The following is a 27,698-nucleotide window of genomic DNA, read 5'->3' as shown; positions in this document are numbered from 1 at the left end:
AAAAAAAAAAAAAAAAAAAAAAAAGTATCATGAAATTTTTATTAGTTTAAAATTAGGTTTAAGAGTTTTATTTGCAAAGATTTCCATGTGGGAGTAATCTCTAGACATTTTTTACTTCCTGGCCTATTTTGTAAGACCCCTAAAGGTAGAGAACCGGATCCGGAAAACAAACAGAGCTTGAAATCACACTGCCATTTTTGAGAGGACCACGAATTCAGAACTGGAAAGAATTGGAGTCATTTCTTTCCTTAATTACACTTTGGAGTTTGGCCCTCGGGACGGAGAAATGAATTTTTGAGTTCCCCTTCCCTTGAAGTCCAGTCTAATGCTAGACATACATGGTAATAAAGCACAGCTAGTGCAAGAGAAATCGGTGGTGTGAAGGTAAAGTGAAGAGACCCATAATTCATGGTTGATGTTTTCCACAGATGGGCCAGCGTGGGTTTTAGGCAGAATGGAGGACATTTGAGATTTCATTTTGGAGTTATGGGAGACCGTATCCTGGGATGGGTAAAAAAAATTACAAAGCAGTGCCTACACTCAGGTTGGAAACCTTGAATATGTACTGGTGCTAATTATGGTTTTTTTCCTTGTAGCATTTATTCACCCTATACAGGGGTGGAAAATGAAACTAGTATATTTACTCAAAATAGGTGATTTGAAGGAAAATGAGACTGAGCAAAGTAGTGCTTTATAATCAGACCCAGTTTTTGGGATAAGACTGCCAGAGACTCATTACTTTTCACATTATAATGTGAAATTAATCATTAAAGCCTTAAGTAAAAATGGAGGTTTTTGGCCAGGTGCAGTGGCTCATTTCTGTAATCCCAGCAGTTTGGGAGGCCGAGGCAGGTGGATCACCTGAGGTCAGGAGTTTGAGACCATCCTGGCAAATATGGTGAAACCCTAAAAATACAAAGTCTCTACTAAAAATACAAAGTTAGCCAGGCATGGTGGCATGCACCTATCTATAATCCTAGCTACTTCAGAGGCTGAGGCAGGAGAATCGCTTAGAACCCGGGAGGTGGAGATTGCAGTGAGCCAAGATTGCGCCATTGCACTCCAGCTAGGGTGACAGAGTGAGACTCTGTCTCCAAAAAAAATAAAAAGGATTTAAATTTATTTCCTCATACCAAAAAGTATTCATGGTAGCAATACTTCTGATGGCCCCCAGCATTCTCTTGTTTCTAGTTAGAAAGAGAAGTGTAGATTGCTTTCTTAGTCCAGAATGATTCCCGGTGTTCAGTTGTGATTAACATCAATAAACGCCACTGTGAATACTACTGTTCTGTTTCGTTTTGTTTAAATCATAGAGAAAAAGCTTTAATACTTTCATTGCAACTAGGTAGGCTAATGATCTACAGATCTTTGAGCCAGGTGTTTAATTATTTTTCAAGTTCAAATTCACTTGAACTTCAGGGAGCCTGAGATTACAATAGGAAGATTTTGTTATTTCCAATGACAGTTTTATTCAGCTGGTTAACCTAAGTGAGATAGGTTTTGTTTTCAAGATCTTCCTTCATCAGTTTTTTTCTGCTATCAAAGACAACAGTTTCATTGGAGCAAACACTGGATTGAGTATGAAAATGTGCTGTAGTCCCAGCTTTCGTTACTTACCGGAAAAACAAGCAAGCATTGTGTCAGATCTGTTAACTCCTGTGATACGTAGAGGCCACAGCTGCTCTGCACATGGAATTTAACACTTAAGGTATTTTCCTATACTCTTCAGATTTGTTTTAGCAGAATCTTACTTAATAGAGATTTATTCAGCTGGGTGTGGTGGTTCACACCTGTAATCCCAGCATTTAGAAGGCCAAGGCAGGCGGATCACCTGAGGTCAGAAGTTTGACACCAGTCTGGCCAATATGGTGAAACCCCCATCTCTACTAAAAATACAAAATTTGGCGGGCATGGTGGCACATGTCTGTAATCCCAGCTACTCGGGAGGCTGAGGCAGGAGAATCACTTGAACCTGGGAGATGGAGATTGCAGTGAGCTGAGATGGCAACACTGCACTCCAGCTTGAGCGAGAGAGTGAGCAAGACTCCATCTCAAAAAAACAAAAGGAGATTTATTCAATATTTATCTGGATTTAGTCTGTTGACACAAACTCAAAATGCAGGTAGCTGCTTAAGGCTAGCCTAGTATTTCTCAAACCAGTGAAGGTAGAGTTTTTTAAATTCCCAAACCATTGTAGACTATTAGGTTTGCAAAATGAAGTATTTTTTTGTTGTTGTTGCATTTTAGGTTTTCGGGTACATGTGAAGAACATGCAAGATTGTTGCATAGGTACACACATGGCAGTGTGATTTGCCGCCTTCCTCCCCATCACCTGTATCTGGCATTTCTACCCATGCTATCTCTCCCCAACTCCCCACCCCGCCCTGTCCCTCCCCTATTTTCCCCCAACAGACCCCAGTGTGTGATGCTCCCCTCCCTGTGTCCGTGTGTTCTCATTGTTCAACACCCACCTATGAGTGAGAACATGTGGTGTTTGATTTTCTGTTCTTGTGTCAGTTTGCTGAGAATGATGGTTTCCAGGTTCATCCATGTCCCTACAAAGGACACGAACTCATCGTTTTTGATGGCTGCATAGTATTCCATGGTGTATATGTGCCACATTTTCCCTGTCTAGTCTATCATCGATGGGCATTTGGGTTGGTTCCAGGTCTTTGCTGTTGTAATCAGTGCTGCAGTGAACATTCATGTGCATGTGTCCTTATAGTAGAACGATTTATAATCCTTTGGATGTATACCCAGTAATGGGATTGCTGGGTCAAATGGAATTTCTATTTCTAGGTCCTTGAGTAATCACCACACTGTCTTCCACAATGGTTGAACTAATTTACACTCCCACCAACAGTGTAAAAGTGTTCCTATTTCTCCAAATCCTCTCCAGCATCTGTTGTCTCCAGATTTTTTGATGATCGCCATTCTAACTGGCGTGAGATGGTATCTCAATGTAGTTTTGATTTGCATTTCTCTAATGATCAGTGATGATGAACATTTTTTCATATTTGTTGGCTTCATGTATGTCTTCTTTTGTAAAGTGTCTGTTCATATCCTTCGCCCACTTCTGAATGGGCTTGTTTGTTTTTTTCTTGTAAATCTGTTTTAGTTCTTTGTAGCTTCTGGATATCAGCCCTTTTTCAGATGGGTAGACTGCAAAAATTTTTTCCTATTCTGTTGGTTGCCTATTCACTCTAATGATTGTTTCTTTTGCTGTGCAGAAGCTGTGGAGTTTGATTAGGTCCTATTTGTCTATTTTGGCTTTTGTTGCCAATGCTTTTGATGTTTTGGTCATGAAGTCCTTGCGTATGCCTATGTCCTGAATGGTTTTGCCTAGATTTTCTTCTAGGGTTTTTATGGTGTTAGGTCTTATGTTTAAGTCTTTAATCCATCTGGGGTTAATTTTGACGTAAGGTGTCAGGAAGGGGTCCAGTTTCTGCTTTCTGCACATGGCTAGCCAGTTTTCCCAACACCATTTATTAAACAGGGAATCCTTTCCCTATTGCATGTTTTTGTCAGGTTTGTTAAAGATCAGATGATTGTAGATGTGTTGTGTTGCCTCCGAGGCCTCTGTTCTGTTCCATTGGTCTATATCTCTGTTTTGATTACTGTAGCCTTGTAGTATAGTTTGAAGTCCGGTAGTGTGATGCCACCGCTTTGTTCTTTTTGCTTAGAATTGGCTTGGCTATGTGGGCTTTCTTTTGGTTCCATATGAAGTTTAAGGTGTTTTTTTTCCAGTTCTGTGAAGAAGGTCATTGGTAGCTTGATGGGGATATTGTTGAATCTGTAAATTACTTTGGGCAGTATGGCCATTTTCACGATACTGATTCTTCCTAGCCATGAACATGGAATGTTTCTCCATCTGTTTGTGTCCTCTCTGATTTCGTTGAGCAGTGGTTTGTAGTTCACCTTGAAGAGGTCCTTTATGTTCCTTGTTAGTTATAGTCCTAGGTATTTTATTATTCTCTTTGTAGCAATTGTGAATGGCAGTTCGTTCTTGATTTGGCTCTCTTTAAGTCTGTTATTGGCATATAGGAATGCTTGTGATTTTTGGACATTGATTTTGTATCCTGAGACTTGGCTAAGTTGCTCATTAGTTTCAGGAGATTTTGGGCTGAGACGATGGGATCTTCTAGATATACAATCATGTCATCTGCAAATAGAAACAATTTGACTTCTTTCCTATTTGAATACCCTTTATTTCTTTTTCATGCCTGATTGCTCTGGCTAGAACTTCCAATACTATATTGAATAGGAGTGGTAAGAGAGGGCATCCTTGTCTAGTGCCAGATTTCAAAGGGAATGCTTCCAGTTTTTGCCCATTCAGTATGATATTGGCTGTTGGTTTGCAAAATGAAGTATTAAAAAAAAAATCAGACATGTAAAATACAAGTTCAAGAAATTTATTCTGCTGAATTACATGTTAATATCAATAAATAAAATACAAATATATAAAAACTAGACATAGTCACATATATAGTTATTTGGCAATAATAACTGAATTAAAAATGATGAAATAATGTGATAGATGAGTTTATCTCATTAATTTATCTAGGATGGATTGAAGACGGTACCAATATCTTTTTGTTTTGTTTGTTTTGAGACAGAGTCCTGCTCTGTCACTCAGGCTGGAGTGCAGTGAGTGTGATCTTGGCTCACTGCAACCTAAACCTCCTGGGTTCAGGCAATTCTCCTGCCTCAGCCTCCTGAGTAGCTGGGATTACAGGCCTGTACCACCATGCCTGGCTAATTTTTATATTTTTAGTAGAGACAGGGTTTTGTCATGTTGACCAGGCCGGTCTTAAACTCTTGGCCTCAAGCAGTCCGCCCACCTCTGCCTCCCAAAGTGCTGGGATTACAGTAGCCACTATGCCCAGGCACCGCACCACTTTCAGGTGACAATATAAGGCTAAACTTTGCTGTGTTTTGATTTAATAATACTCTTAAATTAGAGAAACCATTGTTACAAAGATTTCTTGATGTGGATGGAGGAAGAGATCTTAAAAACAACTTCACCAAGTTCAAGATATGCATTTCCAATTTTATCCAAAATAAAGCAAGTCTCCTTTATTTTTCAACACTAGCCGATTCTCACAGTTTATGCCATGATGAGTTAGATTATCTTTAGGTGAAATAAATAGATTTGGTTCTATTACGTTTCCTGTGTGTAGATCTTATTGGTTGGAAAATTAAATTTCAAAATGTTCTGTTACATTTACAAGGTTTTTGGTGATACTCTGTCAAACCTGTTCTTTGAAGCTTCTAACTGGCATTTTTTTTTCTTTTTTGAGACAGTCTTGCTCTTTCACCCAGGCTGGAGTGCAGTGGTACAATCTCGTCTCACTGCAACCTCTTCTGCCTGGGTTCAAGCAATTCTCCTGCCTCAGCCTCCCAAGTATCCGGGATTACAGGCACATGTCACCACCACACCCAGCTAATTTTATATTTTTAATAGAGACGGAGTTTTAGCATCTTGGCCAGGCTGGTCTTGAACTCCTGACCTCATGATCCACCCACCTCGTCTTCCCAAAGTTCTGGGATTACAGGTGTGAACCACCTCGCCTGGCCTAATTTTTGCCTTTTATTCTTACCTGTTGTTAGAAAGCATGTTGCTTTCCTTCCTTGTAAGGAAGTATTAAGATAATTACAAGTACTGAAGATATTAGACAAGTTGACTAACCAGTTCACATCTTTTAAAAGTTGGAAACAAACTTGTTTCTTACTTTGCAGAAGCACTGAGTCTGTTCAGTAATTAAAATTTCTCCTCAATAGCATTATTTTAACATGAACCATTGTTGTAACGTTAATTCACTAACAATATCCTTTTTTATTGGCACATAATAAAGAGAATAATTGTTGATATGTATTTGCATTCTCATGACTTTTATTATGACGCTACACACATACTGTTTAGTTCAACTGACATTTTTTGTACGAAGATCTTGTCAATGAAAGCAGCACAGTGTGTGATTTTCTTTCTGTGCAAGCTTTCTGTTTTCTTGTCATTGTAGCTGCGCTCTTAGAACATTCTTACATACAAAATTGCAGACCAGTTTTATTGCTAACATAACTCTCGTTTACCCAGTTCAGAACTAGCTGCGTTTGTTGGATGTAAAACTGAGAACAAGAATTCTTCTTTCGTATCACCATCATTTTCAGATAGCACATTAGCCATATCTGTGCACTTGTCACAGTTCAGTAAAAAGCACTTTGCAAGTTTTGTTTTATAAGTTGCTTTTCTGCATCATTAGTTTCCGAAGATAGCAAGCTGTGCTATCATTGGAAAGTACAGATTTACCCTTTGGTGTAAGTAATATTTACTTGTTTCTTGACAATTGCATTTAGCATTTTCATTTTAGCAATCCAAAGTGCTAAGGCAGGAAGCCTCTAAAGCATTTACGGATAAAATACTGTTCATCTGCTTCTTTTAGCCTTTAAAATTTAGTACTCTTTCAAAGAATTCTATTTTGAGCTTATGTCTGTATATTTGGTTTATAAATGCCCCTTAAATTTTGATGATTTTGTTGCTCCATTAACCAGTTATCTCTGCAGTTAACACGCTGTGACATTACACTTCATTAATTATGGCTACAGTCCTGAACTCAGTATATGAGGGCTCAGTCCCACTCCTGAGTCAAAGTGGTGTGGCATCTTTTGGTCTTCATCTCTTTGGATTTACTTCCTTCACCCTCCTGTGGTTTACTGTATTCAGAGGCATGTCTTCTCCACTGAAAAGATGCTGCAAAACCAACTGAAGCTTGTTTATCCATATGTAAATTTGTTTAAAAAGAATAAACTTCATTTCTCTAGTTTAACTCATGTTAAATTACAAATTTAAAACCATGCTTAAGATGAAAATGTTTGCAAAATTAACTAGGTATAAAAATGAATAAAACTGTGCATTTTCTCAGATTTTTGTATACATTTAGGTAGTTGGTAAAATAGCCATAGCGTATCCCATGTAACTTGATTCTGCCATGCCTGCCGAGTACATGTGATGACGTGCACCTCCCCACGTGAGCTTAGCAGCACCTAGATAGGTTCTTACTCTCCCTTTAGCAAGACAAATCATTGGTCGTGTACTTGTGTCTTATGGCTTTGTTGAATGTGTATAAAAGTTTTGTTTTGTTTGTTTGTTTTTTAAATAGAGACAGCATCTTGCTATTTTGCCCAGGCTAGTCTTGAATTCCTGGGCTCAAGCAGTCCTCCCACCTCAGCATCTCAAAATGTTGGGATCACAGGCATGAGCCACCGTGCCTGGCCTGTACAAGCTTCTAAAAGCCTACTCTCAGTTTCTGAACTGACCCCATCGTGGATTCCTAACAAATAATTCATAGACCAGCACTGGTTTGTAGCTTTGCTCTGATAGGTAGTAGACTGGATGATTGTATCATTCTTAAGAAAGTTACGGGCTTTACGTGCATTAACTCCATAGGAAATAGCTCATTTCACTGCATCTTTTTATTTTATTTATTTATTTATTTATTTATTTATTTTTTAATTTTGTTTATTTTATTTTTTTGAGACACAGTCTCACTCTTGTTACCCAGGCTGGAGTGCAATGGCGTGATCTCGGCTCACCGCAACCTCCGCCTCCTGGGTTCAGGCAATTCTCCTGCCTCAGCCTCCTGAGTAGCTGGGGTTACAGGCACGCGCCACCATGCCCAGCTAATTTTTTGTATTTTTAGTAGAGACGGGGTTTCACCATGTTGACCAGGATAGTCTCGATCTCTTGACCTCGTGATCCACCCGCCTCGGCCTCCCAAAGTGCTGGGATTACAGGCTTGAGCCACCGCGCCCGGCCAGCATCTTTTTAAATAATTTATTAGCTATCTATTATATCACACAACAGGGCACATTACCCAATATTGACATATAATTTCAAAATATAACATCAAGGTAAAAGCGTTTGTCTTATTAGGGGGTGGGAGTTGAGATAGCATGGGGAGAAATGCCAGATATAGGTGAAGGGGAGGAAGGCAGCAAATCACGCTGCCATGTGTGTACCTATGCAACAATCTTGCATGTTCTTCACATTTACCCCAAAACCTAAAATGCAATTAAAAAAAAAAAAAAGAAACAAAAGCAATGTTGGGGGAGGATCGATTGAGCCTGGGAGACAGAGATTGCAGCAAGCTGCGATTCTGCCATTGTACTGCAGCTTCAGTGATAGAGGGAGACCCTGTCTCAGGAAGAAAAAAAAAAAAGAAATGCTGTAACTTTGTATTTCATCATATTGCATTCTTATTTTCAAAAGCTTAACGGTGCATTCATTTACAGGCGTCTATTATTTTAACTGGAATTTCAGAACATTTAAAGTAGGCATGAGCTGTGCGTAAATGTTTGTGAGGTGTGAATTTACAAAAGTAGCTTGTGTTAGTGGAGCTATTGTTTCTTCTCCAGGAAGCTGCCAGGAACCATGTGTTGTGTGCTGGAGCTTTTGGCTCTTTCTGAGCTCACAGTGTTGATTCAGCTGATGCATTTCAGTCCACATATGTCCTGTGTTTCTCAGCTGGCTCCATCGCATGTCAGTTTCTTCTGATTTGTGTAATGAATCAGTGAGAATAACCTCATAAAGGATCTGCATGTTGAATCTTCACACATGAAGGCCCCATGTGGCAGGCAGTATGTTCCTCCACAGACGACTGACGGCTCCACGGAAGCTTTACCGACACCATGACTAGGTTTGCCATCGCTGTGCCCTTCAAAACTGGGCACTTGAGGCCTAGTGTATAAGAATCTAGTACAACAGTGCTTCTCACATTGCGATGAGTAAATACATCCTCCTCCCATCAGTTGGGGAATCTATACTTTGTAGAATACAATTAAAGTACTAGAAAATTTCATTTTAAAAGACAAAAATATAAAAAATATATGCCATGTTTTTATGAATAGATTCAATACATAAAATTACATTTTTGTAAATGTTACAACATAGGACAATTTTTCTTTTCCATATCTGTATGTCTTTCATCATGGACTAGTAAACAGTGGCAGGAGCAGCACCGGCTCATGGAACCCACTGTGAGTAGCACTGTGGTAGCTACTGGCAAGATTGGGTAGGGAGGTGTGGGTATCTCAAAAAGCTGGTAATGCTGTCAGCAGCAAAACTGCAAACAAAAGAGCATCCTGTGGGGCTGCTCCCTCCACAGCTCCAAAACATACATGTCGCAGCACATCTTGGCTACTATAACTATGAAAACTTAAATTTTGATGAAAACATAAGTCATATTCTTTATTCTGATAGTGGATTTTCTGTAGAGGGAAGTTGCTTCTCTGAGTCTTAGGAACATTCCTGGTTCCCTTCTTTAGCGCTGTTGTATAGGCCCTTTGTTTTTTTCATGTAATGTGTCCTGATGGAGGGAGATCTGGGCCTCCTGTTCATAGTACTACAGCAGTCAAATAGGAGCTAGGCTGTTTCTCCACCCAGATCTTCACATATAACATTCTGTGCCATCAGAAGGGAAAGAGCCAGGTGTGGTGACTCACACCTGTAAATCCAGTACTTCAGGAGGCCAAGGCGGGTGGATCACTTGAGGTCAGGAGTTTGAGACCAGCCTGGCCAACGTGATGAAACTCTGTCTCTACTACAACTACAAAAATTAGCTGGGCGTGGTGATGGGTGCCTGTAATCCCAGCTACTCAGGAGCCTGAGGCAGAAGAATTGCTTGAACCTGGGAGGTTGGAGTTTGTGGTAAGCCGAGATCAGGCCACTGTACTCCATCCTGGGTGACAGAGTGAGACTCCGCCTCAAAAAAAAAAAAGAGGGAGGCAATGAGAATATTCAACTACCAGGATAAACATTCAGAGGGTCTGATTGAAATTATATGGACGAAATCACTAAGGAAAATTTTCGGGTAGTTATTTTAATGTGACTTTTTGTGCCAAAATAAAATTTTAGGGCCTCCCTCCAATACTAGATATATGGGAGAGTTTCCAAGGCTGCCAAAACAGAGAGCTGGAATGACTACAAGTGGGAATTAGAGTGGCCCCATGACCCACTTTAGACTCCAGCCCTTATTTCTTGAGTTTAGAGGCATTAAAAAAAAAATGTGTTTTGAATTTGGTCCAGTGTATTAATACAGAGACGCTAAGTCTTTGGTGCCTTTATTTGAGTTTTAATTTTTTGAGGCAGGGTCTCACTCTGTCACCGAGGCTGGAGTGCAGCGGTATAATCCCGGTGCACTGCGGCCTCCACCTTCTGGGCTCAAGCAGTCCTCCTGCCTCAGCCTCCTAAGTAGCTGGGCCTACAAGTATGTACCATCATACCACCATGCCCAGCTAATTATAAAATTTTTTGTAGAGGTGAGGTCTCAACTTTGTTGCCCAGGTGGTCTCAAACTCCTGGACTCAAGTGGTCCTCTCACGTTGGCCTCCCAAGGTGCTGGGAGTACAGGCGTGAGCCACCACACCCAGCCCAGGCACTTCTTTTTTGCCATTGTTCTCTCCTAGCCCTTCCCTCTAAGTCCTGTGTAAATTAATTGTCCTGCATCCTTAACTCCCCATCTTTCCCTTTGCAGTCTTACCTCCGTGAAACTCACCTCTTCCAGCACTGCTTTTTAATGACAATTACTCATTCTCTCACAGCCCACACCCTGTGGAGTCCAAGAGGGTGGTGACAGCATTTTTTTTGCTTCTCCTTGCTGTCTTCAAGCTAATTATTTTCCACCCTCATATTGTTTTATTATTTTCATTCTTAGGATTCTCTTGTTTCTATCTGCTTACTCTCCCTCTGGCTGGGGGTAGTGGCTCCAGTCTGTAAGTCTAGCACTTTAAGAGATCAAAAGCAGGAGGACTGATTGAGACCAGCCTGGGTAATGTGGCAAGACTCTGTCTCTACAAAAAATAACAAAAATTAGGCTGGGTATGGTGGCTCACGCCCGTAATCCGAGCAGTTTGAGAGGCCAAGGTGGGCGGATCACCTGAGGTCAGGAGTTTGAGACTAGTCTGGCCAACATGGTGAAACCCATCTATTAAAAAAAAAAAAAAATTAAAATAAATAAATAAAAATAACAAAAATTAGCTGAGTGTGAGTGGCACATGCCTTGTGGTCCCGGCTACATGGGAGGCTGAGGTGGGAAACTCAACAGAGCCTAGGAGTTTGAGGCCGCAGTGAGCCACGATCGTGCTGTTGCACTCGAGCCTGGGCAACAGAGCAAGACCGTGTCTCAAAAAACAAAAAACTCACCAATACTGTCTCTCTTCAGTTTGTAATTTGTGATCGTGAGCTTATTTTCTTTTTATTATTGTTGTTGTTGTTATTGAGCTGGAGTCTCGCTCTGTCACCCACGCTGGAGTGCAGTGGTGCATTCTCAGCTCAGTGCAACCTCCGCCTCCCAGGTTCAAGTGATTCTTCTGCCTAAGCCTCCCAAGTAGCTGGGACTACAAGCATGTGCCACCACTCCTGGCTAATTTTTATATTTTTAGTAGAGACACATTTTCACTGTGTTGGCCAGGCTGGTCTTAAACTCGTGACCTCAGGTGATCAACCTGCCTCGGCCTCCCAAAGTGCTGGGATTACAGGCGTGAGCCACCGCACCTGGCTGTGAGCTTATTTTCTGCAGTGCTTTTTGGCCCTTTCTGAAAGTCCTTTGTTCCCTCAGGGTAGACATAGCTCCATAGAGTAAATTAGTTTTCCGTTTGCATCTGCTGGGAGGTGGTAGCGTTTCACCAATCTAGGACAGTTTTTATTTAATAATAAAATCTTTGGTTGGGATTCCCATACTATATAGGTAGGGTAAATTCAGATTCTTTGATTCTTTTTTTTTTTTTCTAGGCATAGGCCTGGACTTTTTATTTTATTTTAATGAGAAACTTTTTATAAACTTTGGAGAATTTCAGACATGTACAAAAAGTAGAACGTAAGAAAGATGACCAGCGAGTATCATGGTGTCATATACTCATCACATAGCATCAAAAATTATCGACTTATGACTTATTTTGCTTCATTTATGCCCCCATCCATTTTCTCATTCCTAGATTAGTTTATAGAAAATCTCATGGAATATTGTTTTGTATTTCACTATACGTGTCTAAAAGATAAGTGCTCTTCTAACCATGATACTGTTGTCACACTTAAAGAAAATCAATAATGACTTAATATCAAATATCTAGTCAGTATTCAAAAGTTCAGTTGCTTCATAAATGTTATTTATACTTTTAAAAATTGCAGGTTGTCTAAATCAAGATCTAATGAAGAACACATAATGCAATTGTCTGATGATGCCTTTGTTTTATTTTTTTTGAGACAGAATCTCACTTTGTTGCCCTGGCTAGAGTACAGTGGCATGATCTCAGCTAACTGCAACCTCTGTCTCCCAGGTTTAAGAAATTCTTGTGCCTCAGCCTCCAGAGTAGCTGGGATTACTGTTTCATGCCACCACGCCCAGCTAATGTATGTTTGTTTGTTTGTTTTGAGACGGAGTCTCACTCTGTCCCCCAGGCTGGAGTGCAATGGCGCGATCTCGGCTCACCGCAACCTCCGCCTCCTGGGTTCAGGCAATTCTCCTGCCTCAGCCTCCTGAGTAGCTGGGATTACTGTTTCATGCCACCACGCCCAGCTAATGTATGTTTGTTTGTTTGTTTTGAGACGGAGTCTCACTCTGTCCCCCAGGCTGGAGTGCAATGGCATGATCCTGGCTCCCTGCAGCGTCTGCCTCCCAGGTTCAAGCAATCCTCCTGCCTTAGCCTCCCAAGCAGCTGGGATTACAGGCGCCTGCCACCATACCCAGCTAATTTTTGTATTTTTAGTAGAGATGGGATTTTGCCATATTGGCCAGGCTGGTCTAGAGCTCCTGACCTTGTGATCTGCTGACCTGGGCCTCCCAAAGTGCTGTAATTACAAGTGTGGGCCACCGCGCCCGGCCAATTTTTGTATTTTTAGTAGAGACGGGGTTTTACCATGTAGGCGAAGCTGGTGTCAAACTGAAGACCTCACGTGATCTGCCTGCCTCAGCCTCCCAAGGTGCTGGGATTACAGGCGTGAGCCTCCACGCCTGGCCTGATGGTGCCTTTAATCTGTAAGTTCTCCCTTCGTCTTTCCACCCCTTGCAGTTTATTAAAGAAACCAGTTTTTTTGTTCTAATAGAGTTTCCCACCGTCTGGGAAATTGGTAGTTAGATCTGGAGGTTTGATAGTAGTGGCGTGATGGAGGGGCAAGGCTATTTATGTTGAGTGCCCAAATCCACTAATTTATTAGGTGTTGCAAAATGGTGCTATTCCATCATTCATTCTTCATGGATTAGCTGCAATACTTGTATAACAAAAAACTTCCTGGCTGGGCGTGGTGGCTCACACCTGTAATCCCAGCACTTTGGGAGGCTGAGGTGGGCAGATCACTTGAGGTCAGAAATTTGAGACCAGTCTGGCCAACATGGTGAAACCCTGTCTCTACTAAAAATACAAAAATTATCTGGACATGGTGGTGCATGCCTATAATCCCAGCTACTTAGGAGGCCGAGGCAGGAGATCGCTTGAACCCAGGAGGCAGGGGTTGCAGTGAGTCAAGATCGTGCCGCTGCACTCCAGCCTGGGCGACAGACCATGACTCTGTGGAAAAATTTTTTAAAAAAAGAAAGGAAAACTCCTTTTGTCTACTACTTGATTACCCAGCGATACAGTTTGTGTAGAAAAGGCAGGTTATGTGCCTGGTTTTTCTCTTTATTTGCCGGTTTTGAAAATAATGAGTTGGTTCCCTAGCATTTCCCTTGTTGACCAATTAGTTTGTATTATTACAAAGTCATAGAATTTAAACATGTTTGATGTGCTTCAATCCATTGTGGTTATTATCCTTATTGATGCTCAGACTTCCCTGCCTTCTTCTGAGTCATTTTCACCTGACTTCAGACGCCTTCAGTAGCTTACTTGTTGTCTGGTATGACCGGATGTTCTTAGTTCATCTTGTGCACTTCCTGCCCTCTGCCCAAAACTAGCCATTTCTCTGAGGTGTCCTAGATTGATTCTTTAGGGTAAATGGAATTAGATCACAAACTAGATCTTATTGCTATAGATTGGCCATTGTTTGACATATAGGAAATATCTTTTTTTAAGATAACAGTACATGTTTTATCTTTAAAACAGTCCGTATTCAAATTCAGGACTACAGAGTGTTTATTTTCTCTGCTGTTATCTTATGCCTTTTCTCCTACACCAGGAGTTTCAGGTCTCAAGGATATTAGATGATAGTATTAGAATATCACATAATTGGTCATTTACTTAATTCCTCATTTTATTTTTTTGTTGTTGTTTTTTTTGTTTTTTTTGAGACGGAGTTTCACTCTTGTTACCCAGGCTGGAGTGCAATGGCGCGATCTCGGCTCACCGCAACCTCCGCCTCCTGGGTTCAGGCAATTCTCCTGTCTCAGCCTCCTGAGTAGCTGGGATTACAGGCACGCACCACCATGCCCAGCTAATTTTTTGTATTTTTAGTAGAGACGGGGTTTCACCATGTTGACCAGGATGGTCTTGATCTCTTGACCTCGTGATCCACCCGCCTCGGCCTCCCAAAGTGCTGGGATTACAGGCTTGAGCCACCGCGCCCGGCTAATTCCTCATTTTATAAAGTGAGACATCCCCCCACACACACAAGAGCTCCAGCCGGACCAAAAAAAAAAAAAGTGTCCTGATTGCTTTCTCACACCTCTATCTTTTTCTTTATCCTCGAATTCCTAATCCAATTGGTGATTAAGTCCTATTGATTTTGCTTCTTTAATGTTTCTTGTCTCCAGCCCCTGCCTCTACCTGTTCTCAGTGCATTGATTTAGGCCTTCATCGTCCCTCTAGGTTTCATATCCTTCCATTGTGCTGTGCATGTGGCTATGAGGGTGTAGTGTAAAGTGGTTTTTGCCTGCATGGGACAGTCAGAATTCTTGTAAGCCTCTCCATGGTTTGTCTTTCTTGATATACTACACACTCCAGGCATTGGAAGTAACCTGCAGTTTGCCAGACCTTTCATGTTCCTCTGCCTTTGCTCAGCTGCTTACTCACTGGGTCTCATACGCTCTTTCCTCTCCCATGATAAAATTTCCCAACATTTTGTTAGGAAAAATTTGAAACATACAGAAAAGTTTAAAGAGTTTTCTAGAGAATGCCTGTGTACCCACTACTCAGATTCTACTCTTAATATTTCACTTATATTTGCATTTTTATTTGCTACACAAATACCTACCCCTATATTCAACCATCACTAAAAACCTTCTAAGTATTTTAGCATGCATATCATTAGTTCATTATTTGCTTACATTTTTATTTTCTTTTGAGCCGAAATACATATACAGTGAAATACACAGTTTTGAAATGTGTATTATCTGAATTTTGATGAATGCTTACCCCTGAGTAAGCCAAAACTCTGTCAAGTTATATAGGGTGGTGGCTTTGCCTACCAAGGAACATTTGACAGTGTCTGGGCAGGGTAGGGATAGGTTAGTACTGACATCTAGCGGGTAGAGTCCAAGGATAGCTCCCCTGACAGTTCTTTCTCAAAAGTGCAACTGTTGATGACCTTTGATACTTTGGTACTACGTTACTAAAACCCTGAGGGTTTCATCATGCCTCTTGCCAAATCAGTTCCCTACCCCCAACCTCCTAGAGATAACCATTGTGATTTTTTACTTCTATCACCATTTTCCCTGTTATAGAAGATCGTATAAATGGACTCAAACACTGTATACTTCATGGTAGTATTACCTAAAAAGGAAAACATTGCCTGTAACTCTTCAAGGAATGTAAAGTTTTTCCATTGATTATAAAAGAAATCTCTTGTAGGGTTTCACGTAAAGGACAGAGACAGGTAGATAGTATTTTCTTCAACACTGCTAGAGCAAATGAAGCAAAGGCATTCATATGAACATTTCCTTTTGAAATCCCTAAGATAATGCCCACACAAAACTCATTGCAAGCGCTTTTACCTAGGAGAGACTGTATTGTCCAAAGACATAGCTTCCCGGTGGCCTGGGTTGATTTAAGAGTCAAATCTAGAGAAAGGAATGGTTGGGATAATCTTCACTTTCCACAAAGGGCACTTTTCTCAGCCAGGTGTCGATAAGACATGTACAGCATCATTTCAAGGTGCTCTCTCACCTCAGTGCAGGTAACCTGTGGTGTCAATTAAAGGGAAAGCTGCCAGATTTGGAGATCAAATAAGAGGTAACTGAGGAAATACATCTTGTGTTACTGTTGGCTATGCAATTTTTTCTCAAAGGTGGTGTATGAGAATATCTGAAGGCAAAGGAAGATTGATTTAAAACCAACACAACAATCCAGGCTTGGTGGCTCCCACCTGTAATCCCAGCACTTTGGGAGGCCAAGGCAGGAAGATCACCTGAGGTCAGGAGTTCAAGACCAGCCTGGCCAACATGGTGAAACCCGATCTCTACTAAAAATACAAAAATTAGCTGGGTGTGATGGTACATGCCTTCCCAGCTACTCGGGAGGCTGAGGCATGAGAATTGCTTGAACCCAGGGGTTGCAGTGAGCTGAGATCGCGCCACTGTACTCCAGCCCGGGTGACAGAGCAAGACCCTGTCTCAAAAAAATAGAATAATAATCAAGTAAAACAACAGGATAGCTGTGGTTCCACTCCAACAGAAAGCTCAGGTCCCCAGAGTTCACCTCCTGTTCATCCTTGACAGCTCTGCTGGCTAATAGTCATATGTTTATTAGTCATTGATTAATGGATTGATGCATTTATCAAAGGTTACTTGTTGATGTCGTTCAGTCTCATAACTTTGAGTACCAAACTATATGCTGACAACTGCAAAATATTTATCTCTAATTTGATTCGCGAATTCATATATGTGTTTCCCTATCTGACCTTTCCACTTAAAAGGCAGTTCAGACTTTGTCCAAAACTGAATTCCTGATCCTGAATTCCTGGTCTCTGAAGCCTTTTCTTTTCCTAACTCAGAAAATAGCAACTTTTCTTCCCAGCTACTGAAGTCAGCTCTGTGTCATCTTAGACCATTTTCTTTTCTCACATTGCACGTCCAACCTGTGAGCAAGTCTTGGTGGCTCTACCTTCAAAGTATATTGTGGGCCTAACCAGTTCTCACCACCTCTATTGCAGCCATCTTGCTCTAAGCTACCATAGTCTCTGCTGGAAACATTGCAGTAGTGGACTGAGTTTATTTCCATCCTTCTTCCTCATAGTTATTTTCAATACTATAGCCAGAGTGATCCTTTAAAAATATAAACCGTGGGCTGGGCACTCAGGCCTGTAATCCCAGCACTTTGGGAGGCTGATGCAGGCGGATAGCCGGAGGTCGGGGGTTCAAGACCGACTTGACCAACATGGGGAAACCTTGTCTCTACTAAAAAAATTAGCTGGGCATGGTGGCTCATACCTGTAATTCCCAGCTGCTTGGGAGGCTAAGGCAGGACAGTCGTTTGAACCCAGGAGGCAGAGGTTGCAGTGAACCAAGATTGTGCCATTGCACTCTAGCCTGGGCAACGAGTGAAACTCGATCTATAAATATAAACAGTGACGAAAACCACCCCTTGGCTCCCCATTTCATTCAGTGTCAAAGCCATCTTCATGGCCTAAAGACCCTATCATCTACTGCTCCCCTTGCACCGGTGTTTCTTTTCTTGTATCTCGTCTTCCTCTTCCTTCCCTTCATTTGCTCGCCCTATTCCATGCACCGTGGCTTCCTGGCTGTACCTCACACCTGCCGGGTGTGCATGACTTGCTTTCTCACTTCAGTGAGGTCTCCTTGCGTGACCACCCAACTTTAAATTTTGAATGTAAGTTTAGATTGTAATTCCTTCAACCCTGTACTCACCATGCCCTGCTTTGTTTCTGTTTGTTTTTCTGCTCATCTCTCCCTCCATTAGAGTGTAAACTCCACCAGGGCGTAAACTCCACGAGGGCATATAATTTTGTCTGTTTTGTTTATTGTGTTACCAGTACCTGATATCGTGCCTAGCAAATGGTGGGCACTCAATAAGTATTTGTTGAATAAATTATTGGGTCTCTCTCACCTGCTGGACCCTGCTAGGCACTGGGGACTCACCGCTGAATGATCCTTCTCCTCCTCGAACATAGACTGGTACAAGAGACATGGTAATTGATTAACACTTAGATTCATGTACATAATTTTAGATAAAAACTCTTGAGGAAAACAGCTTTGGTTGTAGGAGAGGATAAAATAGAAAGCTAACAGCAGGAGTGGGGAGGCCCCTTCTTTTCCAAGTGTTAAAAGCTGGGATCTGAAAGATGAGAGTTAAGTGGCCTCCGTGGCGTCGTGTCCTTTCTCTTTCCTGACACTGTTTTTTCTCTCTTAAAAATTAAAGGTCAGTGTGGTGGCTCACGCCTATAATCCCAGCACTTTGGGAGGCCAAGGCGGGTGGATCATGAGCTCAAGAGATCAAGACCATCCTGGTCAACATGGTGAAACCCCGTCTCTACTAAAAATTCAAAAATTAGCTGGGCATGGTGGCACATGTCTGTAGTCCCAGCTACTTGGGAGGCTGAGGCAGGAGAATTGCTTGAACCCAGGAGGCAGAGGTTGCAGTGAGCCGAGATTGCGCCATTGCACTCCAGCCTGGGTAACAAGAGCAAAACTCCATTTCAAAAAAAAAAATTAAAGCTAGGTTGGGCATGGTGGCATGCACCTGTAGTCCCAGCTACTTGGGAGGCCGAGGTGAGAGGATTGCTTGAGCCCAGGGGTTTAAGGCCAGCCAGAGCAACATAGTGAGTCCCTGTTTCTTAGAAAGAAAGAGAAGATGAGAGAGAAAAAGAGGAGGGAGGGAGGGAAGAAGAAAAAAAGGGAGGGAAGAAAGGAAGGAGAAAGGAAAGAGAAAGAAAAAGGAGAAGGAAAGAAAGAAGAAAGAAAGTTAAATATGGGTCTTTCTACACATTGACCACTTTTATTAATCTTTGATTTGTACTATTTTTGTTTCCTTTTTCATAGACTGCTCCTCTTCCATTTATTAGTTTCTTTTACTTTGGGGGGTTTTAACTGGCTGTTATTTTTGCAATTTTTTCAGATTGATACTTAGCACTAATGCTTGAAGTTATGGTTATAATTTCTCCCTAAACACAGTGTTAGCTACATCCTACAAGAGTTGATAGTAGTATTTTTAGTAGGTATTTTTATAGACTTTTTATATGTTCAATTTAATTATGAATATATTTGGATTTAAAGCTAACATCTTGGGATTTCTATTTCTCCTACCAGTGCCATGTTCATTTTCCTCTTTCCTTGGCTTCTCTTGGATTAATCAAACATCTTTTATTCCATTTTCCCCTGCTGTATTATCTTATTCATTTACCTTTTAGAGACAGGGTCTTGCTGTGTCACCCAGGCTGGAGTGCAGTGGTAAGATCATAGCTGACTATAGCCTTGAACTCCTAGGCTCAGGCAATCCTCCCACTTCACTTTCCCAAGTAATTGAGACTGCAGGTGTGTGCCACCATGTTCAGCTAATTAAAAAGAAAATTTTAGCCTCAGGTCTCACTGTGATGCCCAGGCTTGTTTCAAACTCTGGGCCTCAGGGATTCTTCCACCTTGGCCCCCCGACATGCTGGGACGACAGGCATGAGCTAGCTCATTTTAAAGCATTACCTGCAGGTTATACCATGCATCCTTGGCTTATTGAAGTCTAATATCAATTAATAGTTGTATCACTTTTCTATCAGTGCATGGACCTTGGGATATTTATGCTTCATATAGTACTCACATACCGTTTGTGTCATTATTGTCATTTATTTTAATTCTGCATATTTTTGACCCCACAAGACATTTTGTTTTACACAGTATTCATTTAGTCTCCCTTGAATTTCTCCTATCATTATTCTCCCTCTCTCTTTGCAGTGCTTCTGTCTAGGATCATGTTTCTTTTTTCTTTTTTTTTTGAGACAGTCTCGCTCTGTTGCTCGGGCTGGAGTGCAAGGGCACAATCTCAGCTCACTGCAACCTCTGCCTCACAGGTTCAAGCAGTTCTGCTGCCTCAGCCTCCCGAGTAGCTGGGATTACTGATGTGCTACGTCACCACCCCCGGCTAATTTTTCTCTTTTTAGGAGAGATGGGGTTTTACCATGTTGGCCACCTTGGACTCGAACTCCTGACCTCAAGCCATCTGCCCACCTCGGCGTCCCGAATTTCTGGTATTACAGGCATGAACCACTGCACCTGGTCAGATCATGTTTCTTTTGCCTGACGAACTTCCTTTGATGTCAACAAATTCAGTTTTGGTTCATCTGGAAAAGAAAATTTCTTGAACCTTAATTTTCAGACGAAATTTAGACTTGCATCTAGAATTGTGGCTTGATAGTTCATTGTCTTTTGGCTTCCTTTCTTTCTGTTGGTGTTAGCTGTCAGTCTTAGTTTTGTGTTCTTCCTCTGTTCTCTGGCTGCTTTTAAAGATGTCTAGTTTTGTTTTCAGACCATTTACTCTGATGTGCTTGCATATGTATTTATTTGTCCTGCTTTGGGTTTGACACTTTTTTTTTTTTTTCTCACAGTGACACTTCTTGAATCTATGGCTTAGTGTGTCTTCAATTTTGGAAAAGTTTTAACCATAACCCTCTTTGCTTTTGTCCCATTCTTCCCTCTGTTTTTGCTGATGATAAAGTGGAGCCTTTGATCATAGGAAATGTAACTGAGTTGGAGTTATCTAGGACGTAATTAATGTGTTTGTTTGCCTGTGTGATGCTGATATCTCTTAAAAAGATGATAGGAGCAGGGTGCAGTGGCACTCTGGAAGGCCAAGGGAGGTGGATCACTTGAGCCCCGGCATCCAAGACCAGCTTGGGCAACATTGTGAGACCCTGTGTCCAAAAATTAGCCAGGTCTGGTGGTACACACCTGTAGTTCCAACTACATGGGAGGCTGAGGCAGGAGGATCACTTGAGCCTGGGGAGATCAAGGCTGCAGTGAGTTGTGATCGCACCACTGCTCTCCAGCCAGGGTAATAGAGTAAGACCCTGTCTCAAAAAGAAAAAAAAGATTATAATAGTTGAGGAGGAAAGAAAGACTGATGAGCCAGGAACAAAATGGCTTTCTTGAGTAAGAGCACGTGAGGGAGTGACTTTAAGTGTGATTATGACTTTAAGAGTCACTTTAAGGTGGCAACACAGAGTGGTGGCTGGACCATGTGTAGTTATATGGAAACACACCTCCGAGGAGCAGGAAGATTTGCAAGAGGGAAAGAGGAGCAAACTCATGGCAGCAAAAATGAAAAGGAAGGATGGTATGTTCCTTCCTGGCCTTGACAGATTAGGAGTGTGAGACCAAAATGTGTTTCCAGCTGAATGGGCTGCCAGAGAAGTCATGTGTCAGGGAAGAGTAAAAGAAGGCAGAAATATTTTTCTAGTTAATAGCTTATTGATCAATGAGCAGGGATTTCAGAGGACAGAGCTAAGAGGTTTGGGACAGGAGAGGAATGAGAAATCAGATTTTAATGGAAAGTACAGAGCAGCGTGAGGTTCATGTGATCATAGGTGACTTAGGAAGCCTCACCTTCCGGCAAAGACAGGTAGAAGGGTTGCTGCAAGGCTAACAAGATCAGTCCTGCTGGTTTCTGAGATAAGGATGGTTGTTGGATTTCTACCCTGATTACAAAGGCTTCCCCTTACTTTGGAGTGCATGAGTTGATACCACCCTGAAGTTTTAATGTGTTGGGACTTACAGCCTGTAGTGAAGGTTGACCTAGCTGGGTAGGCTTCCCAGTAAGGACTGTGGTATTCGTGTGTTCTAGTGCCTTCATACATGGCTCACTGAGGCTACACATAGCAGCTTCCCAAGGTTTTTCAAGGTTTTGACATGGTAAAACCCAAAGCTAGACCCTGGACCAGGTTGAATGCACAAAGTTAAACACCCGTTATGAGGCCTCTCGTGGCCACTCAGCCACTTATCAGCAAACTCCTCTTTGCCCTCTGTTCATCTGAGCGCTGTCTTTTCATCCTAGGCTGGCACAATCTGTGAATAATGACATAATACTGCAGTTGGCCATCTTCTTCTGCTAAGAGCCAGAAAACAAATATTTCAGGCTTCATGGGCCGTAAGATTGTTGCCCCAACTAACTACGTGACTGTTCTATAATACGATAGTTTGAAAGCAGCCAGAGTAATACAAATGCCAATGGCTGTGTTCTGATTAAACTTTATTTACAAAAACAAGCAGTGGGCTAGTTTTGGCCATGAGTTGTAGTTTGCCACCCTCTGGTCAAATAAAACCTCCAGTATTCTTCACTGGAACCACTGTTAGACTTTGACAGTACACTTCATGGTAAACTTTATGTGACACGTGGCCTTCAGAGTGGGTGAAAATCTATCTGGTAATTTTTACAGATGTGGTAACAAATGATGAAGTGCTTAGTTTTTATTTGTAGTGACTGTAAGTACTTGTTACTCTGTATTCTGTGAATCTTTTTCTCAGCATTTGCTATTGAATATTATGTTATTCCTTAGATTCTCCTGTGCCTTCCTGTTACCGTTCTCTCTCCTGGTTCTCCCACCACTCCAGCTGTTTTCCATTACCTTCATGGTATTTTTTCAACGGGGATGCTTTCCCTCCTGGTTGGTCCTTCTCTTCACTTTTGGTGTTGCCTAGCACTCCATCCTAATCTTCCCTTTCCCTCATATTCTCCCTGAACATTCTTCTTCGTGGCAGTTGTATTTAGAACCACGCTTCTAAATCTGCATTTCAGACCCATCTAGAAAGCTTCAGGTTTTTATTTTGGGCTGCTTATTGGACATAGTTATCTGTGTGACTCAGAGGTATGTCAGAACTAAACTCAGTCATCTGTTCTTCCTCCTGTGCTCCTTGTCCCATGAATGGCCTCACAGTCTACTCAGTCAGTCATTCCTCCTCGATTCAGCCAGTTGTCAGATCCCGTTGGTCTCACCTCTTCAGTCTTTGGTTGCGTCTTCAGTGCTCTGAACCGTTACGGTCTCCAGGTTGGTCTCACTCTTTCTAGTTCCAACCCCTTCCATCTGTGCTGTAGATCAATGCCATAGTGACTGTTGACTCCCTCAGGCAGAATTCAGCCTCTTCATTTGAGTCCATAGGTGCTTTGCAGTATTTATTACATTATGTTACGTTTCAGAGTATGATGTTTCTCCCAGTTGTTTAAGCTTTTTGAGGGTAGAGACTGGTTCATTGACAAGCAGTAGGTGTTAGAAGCAATAAGGGCTTTGAGATTCTATATATGTTGAGTTGGTACAAACCTTCAGAGCCCTTATTGCTTCTGACATCTATTGCTTGTTACATAGGTGTTTGATAAAATTTGAGTAAGTGCATTTTAGATTCCCAGATAAACAGAATGGATTTAATGTACGTGCTTATTTCTGTACCCTTAGGAAACCCCAAGGAAATGAGAGTTAAGGAATACAAGAAATTGTGTAAAACCACAAGGACAAAAAGCATGAGAAAATAAGCAGAGTCCAGGAACAGTAGCAGCGAAGCATCTTCATTCCCATCTGTACCTCAGCAGTAGGAGACTGGTGGAATTAATTTTTCTGAGATAAACTTTTTTTTGTAGAAAAAAATATGTACAGATATTGACCTTTGGGAACCACTAATGATATAATTAACTTTCTGCCCAGTTATTCACCTATGGTAACATCTGTTGGGTGTTGAAAAAGCCACACCCAACAATAAGAATTCTATTCTGCCTTTAAATTTTAATTAATTTTTAAAATTAATTTTTAAGCTTCAAGGGAACACTTACACATGGCTGGTGGGAACGTAAATGAAAACCTCTTTGGAAAACAGTTTGGAGATTCCTTAAAGAACTGTAAGTAGAACTACCATTCAATCCAGTAGTCCCACTCCTGGGTATCTGCCCAGAGGAAAGGTAGCCATTCTATGAACAAGACAGCTGCACATGCATGTTTGTAGCAGCACAATTCACAATGCAAAGACATGGCAGCAGCCTAAGTGCCCATCGACCAGTGAGTGAATAAAGAAAATGTGCTATGTATACACCATGGAATACTGCTTAGCCATAAAAAGAAATGGAGTAATGTCTTTTGCTGCAACTTGGATAGAGCTGGAGGCCATTATCCTAAGTGAAGTAACTCAGGAATGGCAAACCAAAAACAATATGTTCTCCCTTGTAAGTGAGAGCTAAGCTATGAGTACTCACAGGCAAACAGAGTGATATACTAGACTTTGGCGATTCAGAAGTTGGAGGATGGAAGAAGGGTGAGGGATAAGAAACATATTGGGTGGCCAGGTACAGTGGCTAATGCCTGTAACCTTGCACCTTGAGAGGCCGAGAAGGGCGGATCACTTGAGGCCAGGAGTTTGAGACCAGCCTGGCCAACATGGTGAAACCTCATCTCTACTAAAAATAAAAAAATTTGCCGAACGTGGTGGTGAGCGCCTGTAGTCCCAGCTACTCGGGAGGCTGAGGTAGGAGAATCATTTGAATCCAAAGATGGAGGTTGCAGTGAGCCAAGATCATGCCATTGCACTCCAGCTGGGTAACAAAAGTGAGACCATGTCTCAAAAAAAGGAAAAACGAACCATAATTTGTACAATGTACACTGCTTGGGTGACTAGTGCATTAAAATCCCAGAATTCACTATATGTAGGTTGGATATGGATTCACTATATAGGGAATTCTGGGATTTTATATATTATATAATTCATCCATGTTAACCAGTAACCTCTTGTACCTGTAAGAAACAAACCCACCTGTCCAAACCCAAAGAATGGACTCAGAGACCCAGAAAACAGCGAAAGTGAGATTTTTAATGGCGGCCTTGCAAGATCGGGTGTCTGGCAGCAGGCACATCCAGCTGGTTTCAACAAGCAGTTTATTCCCTACAGCCCAGGTCCCTCCCCCAGTTGCTCACTGACTGAGTACTGCGGGGTTGCAATCTTCCTGGATGTCACCTGTTGGTAGTTGGATTAAGGTTTCAAGTATGTTCTTTAGGATCTTTCTGCTGCATTTTATTGGAGCCCACGGTGCATTGCAAGTGTCTCAGGACTCCAAACATTTGTCTTACGGCCCTAGTGACTGCACTTAGCTGATAAGAAAGCGTACAAGTATTTATGTTGCAAGCTAGCCTAAACTAAATTATTTGGTGGGTGAGAATAGGGTAGTTAAGGGGGCCCCAAACGATAGGCACCTGCCCTCTGGGTGAAAGGGAAGGCAGGAACCGGGGGTTGAGGGGGGGACGGGGAGCAGTGATGGCTCAGTGTACTCTGCTTCTTTATCTCTTTACTTCCATGTAGCCTGTTTAGACCTATACTAAGACACTTAGAATTGAAAATGGACTGCCACATATAGGTTATTTTCTATATGCCCCAAGAGCTATTGACTTTTTTTAAATGGAAAAATTAAAATTCCTAGCTTGCAGAGTTTTAATCATGAATAGGTGTTGCATTTTGTCAAATATATTATCTGCATCTATTGAAATGATCATGTGGTTTTTCTTCAGTCTGTTAACATGATGAATTACACTGATAGGTTTTTGAATGTCGCACCTGCCTTGCATTTAAATTAATCCCACTTGGTCATGATCTATTATCCTTTCTATATATTGCTGGATTTGATTTACAATATTTTGTTGAGGGGTTTCGAGAGTCTATTTTTATGAATGATATTGGTCTCTAGTGGTTTTTTCTTTTCTTTTACTGCTTTTGTATGGTTTTGATGTCACAGTAAAGCTGACCTACAAAATGAGTTGAGAAGTGTTCCCTCCTCTTCTGTTTTCTGGAAGAGATTGTGTACAATTGGTATCATTTAGTATATATTTGGTAGAATTTGCCGAGGAAACCATCTGGACCTGGAGTTTTTGTTTTCGTGTAAGGTTTTTAACTATTAATAGGAATATTCAGATTCTGTATTTCTTGAGTGAGTTTTGGCATTAGTGAATTTCAAAGTATTGGTCCTTTGCATCTAAGTTGTCAAATTTATAGGCATAGAGTTCTTGATTATCCTCTTAATGTATATAACTGTCTCTAGTGATATCCCGTTCATTTCTGATATTTAATATTTTGTATCTTTTTATTTTTTTGTCACAGGTTTTTCAGTAAAAGTTAGCTAGAGGTTTATTGATTTTCATTTTACTTTTTTGAGATGGAGTCTCGCTTTGTGTCCCAAGCTGGAGTGCAGTCAGGTTATCTTGGCTCACTGCAACCTCTGCCTCTCGGGTTCAAGTAATTCTCATGCCTTGGCCTCCAGAGTAGTTGGGATTATAAACGCCCACCACCATGCCTGGTTACTTTTTATATTTTTAGTAGAGACAAGCTTTCACCATGTTGCCTAGGCTGGTCTCGAACTCTCGAACTCTTGACCTCAAGTGATCCATGGACCTCAGCCTCCCAAAGTGCTGGAATCACAGGCATGAGATTTGTGATTCTCCTAGCCTGTTTATTGATTTTCTTTATCATTTCAAAGAACCAGCCTTTGATTTCATTTATTTTCTCTATTTTTTTCTGTTTTAAATTTCATTTATTTCTGCTCCAATCTAAGTTTTGTTTTGTTTTCCTTCCTTCTGCTTGCTTTAGATCTAAGTTGTTCTTTTGGTAGTTTTCGTGGGTTTTTAAGGAGGAAGCTTTGTGTTGTTTTTGCTGTTTTGAGGCAGGGTTTCACTCTGTTGCCCAGGCTGGAGTGCAGTGGTACAATCTCAGCTCGCAGCAAACTCTGCCTCCCAGGTTCCAGTGATTCTCCTGCCTCAGCCTCCCAAGCAGCTGACAGTACAGGCAGCTGCCACTGCCTCCAGCTAATTTTGTATTTGGTAGAGACAAGGTTTCACCATGTTGGCCAGGCTGCTCTTGAACTCCTGAGCTCAAGTGATCCACCCGCCTCGGCCTCTCAAAGTGCGGAGATTACAGGGTGAGCCACTACACCTGGCCTGTTCTTTTTGTAGTTTTTTAAGGCAGAAGCTTAATGATTTCAGACCTTCTTTTCTAATATAAGTATTTTAATGCTATAAATTTCTCTCTCAGCACTACTTTAGCTGCATAACACTAATTTTAATTTGTTATATTTTTATTCAGTTCAGAACTTTTTCTTATTTCCTTGAGACTTCCTCTTCGATGCATAAATTTTTTTTAGAAATCTATTCAATTTCCAAATAGTTGAACATTTTGCAGATGTCTTTCTATATGACTTCTAGTTTAATTCGACTATGGTCAGAGGACATACTTTGTACGATTTCAGTTAAACTTGAAGTTTGTTTACTATATGTTTATGTTTTGTTTACAATGTAGTCTATCTTAATGAAAGTTCCATGTGTACTTGTAAAGAATGTGTGTACTGTTGTTGGGCGCAGTATTCTATAAATGTCAGGTCAAGTTGGTTGACGGTTCTCTTCAGGCCTTCTGTATTTTTTCTGATCTTCTGCCCACCAGTTCTGTCCCTTACTGAGAGAGAGAGATTGAAGTCTTTAAGTATAACTATGGATGTTGTCTTTCTCTCAGTTCTGTTAGTTTTTGTTTTATTTATTTGGGAGTTCTCTTGTTAGATGCCTGTGCATTTATGATTGTTTTGGGCTCTTGGCTAACTGACCCTTTTACCGTTACGTGTCTCTCTATTCCCTGGTAAGCTCCCTTGTTCTGGAGACTGCATTTTCTGCTATCAATACAGCCACTGTGCCTGTTCTTTTCTTGTGCAAAATTTTTACAATATAAAGTTTGCATTTTAACCATTTTCTGGATTTCTTTTGATTAGTATTTATATAACTTGTTTCATCTTCTTACTCCTTTTTTTTTTTTTTTTTTTTTTTTTTTTTT

General features: G+C 41.2%; 2 protein-coding genes across 2 annotated transcripts in view; one reads left to right on the top strand and one right to left on the bottom strand.

Moving 5' to 3' along the window:
- VKORC1L1 (vitamin K epoxide reductase complex subunit 1 like 1) overlaps window positions 1–27,698 on the top strand; it is an 81,687-nt gene that overhangs the window by 29,956 nt on the left and 24,033 nt on the right. The gene's annotated exons all lie outside the window — the stretch shown is intronic.
- LOC108290008 (60S ribosomal protein L22-like) overlaps window positions 27,669–27,698 on the bottom strand; it is a 5,736-nt gene continuing 5,706 nt past the window's right edge. The window contains exon 3 of the mRNA XM_037731783.1: window positions 27,669–27,698. This exon is cut by the window's right edge and continues 482 nt beyond it. The gene's annotated coding sequence lies outside the window, so the exon portion shown is untranslated.

This window comes from Cebus imitator, unplaced genomic scaffold (genome assembly GCF_001604975.1).
Source record: "Cebus imitator isolate Cc_AM_T3 unplaced genomic scaffold, Cebus_imitator-1.0 Scaffold419, whole genome shotgun sequence".
Taxonomy (NCBI): domain Eukaryota; kingdom Metazoa; phylum Chordata; class Mammalia; order Primates; family Cebidae; genus Cebus; species Cebus imitator.
The sequence above is the reverse complement of the archived record's forward strand: the minus strand, read 5'-3'. Positions and strand labels throughout refer to the sequence as shown.